The following is a 4238-nucleotide window of genomic DNA, read 5'->3' as shown; positions in this document are numbered from 1 at the left end:
GGTTGATGCAGATAAATTTACAACATTTAAAAGACATTTGGATAAGTCCATAAATTTGGAGGGATTGGCACTAGTTCAGGTTGGGAACATGGTCAGTGTGGATGAGCTGGACTGAAGGGTCTGATTCCATACTTTTTGACTCTAGAGAACAGAGCTGAAAATGTTTTGCTGGAAAAGCGCAGCAGGTCAGGCAGCATCCAAGGAACAGGAAATTCGACGTTTCGGGCATAAGCCCTGAAGAAGGGCTCATGCCCGAAACGTCAAATCTCCTGTTCCTTGGATGCTGCCCGACCTGCTGCGCTTTTCCAGCAACACATTTTCAGCTCTGTTCTCCAGCATCTGCAGTCCTCACTTTCTCCTCTAGAGAACAGAGTCAACTCGGATTATGAAAGGGAAATCCATGTTTGCCAAGGGGTTGGACGTTTTTAAGAATATAACTGGCAGAATCAATAGAGGGAATGCTATTCTTAGATTTTCAGAATATTTTAAATAAGGTCCCACACAAGAGTTGGTTTAAAAAAAAAGATTTCGAGCACAGGGGATTGGGGGAGTGTTTTGGCATGGATTGAGAACAGGTTAATGTGCAGAAAACAGAGGGTTGGAATAATGGGCCTTTTATTAATTGATTACTGGGTAATGCAAGGCTCAGTGCTTAGGATCACAGCTTTACACAGTCTATATTTAGGCTTTATTATCAAGTACAGGAGTACACTGAAAAGTGTTGCCACACACAGCGCCATCTTTGGTACAAAGTACCTAGTTACAACTTTAGGTACTAAAATAAATTAGGGACAAGAATAGAGAGATACAGAAAAACGTTATTTGGCAAACTGATCGTGAAATCCCAGTTATCCAGCTCCAGTGTGCTTGGTGTTTCACGGATTCTCCTGACCTGCATTTACATCAATGATTCCCATGTAAGGATTCATTGTAATATTTCCAAGCTGGCGGAAGACACAAAACCAAGTGGGAGTTGTGAGGATGATACAAAGGGATTTTATGAGGCGGAGAGTGTGGGCATGAATTTGGCAGCTGGAATACAAGGTGAGGATGGTTATCCAATTCGGGAACATCAGAAATACACTATTTATTAATCAGGGAGAGGCTGGCACGTATTAAACTTCAAAGGGTGTTCCACCTGGATTTCAAAACGTGAACAGAAAGCAATGAAGAAGGGGATGATATGTCAGTCTTTATTACAAGTGGGTTTGGTTACAGTAGCAGGGGTTCCTGCGCCCTATATAGAATCTCAGTGAAACAGCACTGGGAGTATTTTATATACCACTTGCCTCCTTAGTTGCCAAAGAAGGATTGCCAGTTAGCATGGATTGAGGAGACTGGGGCCTCTATTCATTGGGGTCTAGAGGAGTGACAGATGATTCACTCAAAACGTACAGTCTCTCTACAGAAACTGACAGGGTAGATGGAAGAATGGTGATTCCCCCATAGGGGGGAGTCCGGAACCAGGGGACACAATCTCAGAATAAGAGGTCCACCATTTCATCGAATCCCCACAGTATAGAAGCAGGCCATCCAGCCCATACCAACCCTCCAAGGAGCATCCCATCTTATCCCATCCCATCGCTACACATCGCTGGACACTATGGGGCAATTTAGTATGGCCAATCCACCCTGACCTGCACATCTTTGGACTGTGGGAAGAAACCAGAGCATCCAGAGAAAACCCACACAAACACGGGGAGAACGTGCAAACCCCACACAGTCACCTGAACCAGATCTGGTGTTGCGAGGCAGCTGCGTTAACCACTGAGCCGCCCTTGATGAGATAAGGAGGATTTACTGCTCTCGGTGCCATACCTTTGGAATTCACTCCCGGAGGCTCTGTCAGTCATCGATAATGTTCAGGACTGAGAATGATAAGCTTCTACAGATTAAAAACACCAAGGGATGTGGAGATAGTGCAGGGAAATGGTGTTGATGTGGCTAGACCGTGACCTTACTGAACGGTGGAGCAGGCTCAAAGGGGCTGAATGGCCTCCCACTGGCCCCATTGTGTTCTTATGCAACAGGAAAAGGCCATTCAGCCCCTCAAACCTGTTCTGCTTTTCACTGCAGGTGCAAAATTCCTTGAAAGTGGGGTTGCAGGTGGACAGGGTAGTGAAGGAGGAGTTTGGTACACTTGCCTTCATTGGTCAGTGCATCGAGTGTAGGAGTAAGGAGGTTAAGCTGTGGCTGTAGCATCGGTAAGGCCACTTATGGAATACTGCGTTCAATTCTGGTCTCCCTGTTATCGGAAAGATGTTAAACTTGAAGCAGCTCAGAAAAGATTGACAAGAATGTTGGAGGGTTTGAGGTTTGGGGAGAGGCTGGGGCTGTTTTCCCTGGAGTGTCAGAGGCTGAGGGGTGACCTTATAGAGATTTATATAAGGAGTACAGATAAGATAGCTGAAAATGTGTTGCTGGTTAAAGCACAGCAGGTTAGGCAGCATCCAAGGAATAGGAAATTCGACGTTTCGGGCATAAGCCCTTCACTCCTCATTCCTGATGAAGGGCTTATGCCCGAAACGTCGAATTTCCTGTTCCTTGGATGCTGCCTAACCTGCTGTGCTTTAACCAGCAACACATTTTCAGCTGTGATCTTCAGCATCTGCAGACCTCATTTTTTACCCGTACAGATAAGATAAACAGCCACAGTCTTTACAAGGGATTTACATGTTTTTGGAAAAGCAAGGACTCATTAGGGATAGTCAACATGGCTTTATGGAGGGAAATTACATCTCACTAACATGATTGAATTTTTTGAAGAGGATTGATGAGGACAGATTGATGGATGTGATCTACCTGGACTTCAGTAAGGTGTTCGATAAGGTTCCTCACAGTAGACTGGTTAGCAAAGCTATATCACATGGAATACAGGGAGAACTAGCCATTTGGATACAGAACTGGGCGGCACAGTATCACAGTGGTTAGCACTGCTGCCTCACAGCGCCAGAGACCCAGGTTCAATTCCCGCCTCAGGCGACTGTCTTGTGTGGAGTTTGCACATTCTCCCTGTGTCTGTGTGGGTTTCCTCCGGGTGCTCCGGTTTCCTCCCACAGTCCAAAGATGTGCAGGTCAGGTGAATTGGCCATGTCCAATTGCCCGCAGTGTTAGGTAAGGGGTAAATGTAGGGGTATGGGTGGGTTGCGTTTCGGCGGGTCGGTGTGGACTTGTTGGGCCGAAGGGCCTGTTTCCACACTGTAGGTAATCTCATCCAGTCAGAACTGGCCCGGTCTGTTTCTGTGCTGTACATCTCTGATCTGAGTCAGCACATCATGACTGGGTCACAAGAAGGAACTGTGTTGTCATCAACTTTCACTGTTAGCTTGCCTTAGAAGCAGAATGGAGAAGTTCTGTGGCTCCTTCAGCACCAGAAATCTTGTCTCTCCACCCCCAACCCCATGTCCCTTACCCCATCCCTCCCACTGTCAGTGCTGAGTGAACATTCCTGGCCATGCTTGCTGAGGTGCTGTACTCTCCATCAGCGTCCGGGCAGCCAAGAGACCGGTTGACCACAAAGTAACCTCCTGATGCAAGTCAGCAACTGGAAACATAGAAAAATATATTTGTTCAGATCGCATAAAGACAAGGAGGCATGCATAAACCACTGAGATAGAGCTGGAGAGAAACACACCATCCAGTACACACTAGCTCCCACACCCGCAAACACCCCCTCCCTCCCTTACCCACCCCCCCTCAGTAACAGCAGTGTGTACCACCCCCTCCCTCCCTTACCCACCCCCCCTCAGTAACAGCAGTGTGTACCATCCCCTCCCTCCCTTACCCACCCTCCCTCAGTAACAGCAGTGTGTACCATCCCCTCCCTCCCTTACCCACCCCCCCCTCAGTAACAGCAGTGTGTACCATCCCCTCCCTCCCTTACCCACCCTCCCTCAGTAACAGCAGTGTGTACCATCCCCTCCCTCCCTTACCCACCCCCCCTCAGTAACAGCAGTGTGTACCATCCCCTCCCTCCCTCACCCACCCCCCCCTCAGTAACAGCAGTGTGTACCATCCCCTCCCTCCCTTACCCACCCCCCCTCAGTAACAGCAGTGTGTACCATCTACAAGATGTCCTGCAGAAACTTACCAAAGACCCTCAGGCAGCACCTTCCAAACCCACGGCCACTTCCATCCAGAAGGACAAGGGGCAGCAGGTACAGGGGAACCCCACCCCCTGCAAGTTCCCCTCCGAGCCCCTCCCCATCCTGACTTGGTATTGCTGTTCCCCGAGTGTG

Source organism: Hemiscyllium ocellatum, chromosome 44, assembly GCF_020745735.1.
Source record: "Hemiscyllium ocellatum isolate sHemOce1 chromosome 44, sHemOce1.pat.X.cur, whole genome shotgun sequence".
Taxonomy (NCBI): Eukaryota; Metazoa; Chordata; class Chondrichthyes; order Orectolobiformes; family Hemiscylliidae; genus Hemiscyllium; species Hemiscyllium ocellatum.
Note: the sequence above shows the minus strand (reverse complement) of the source record.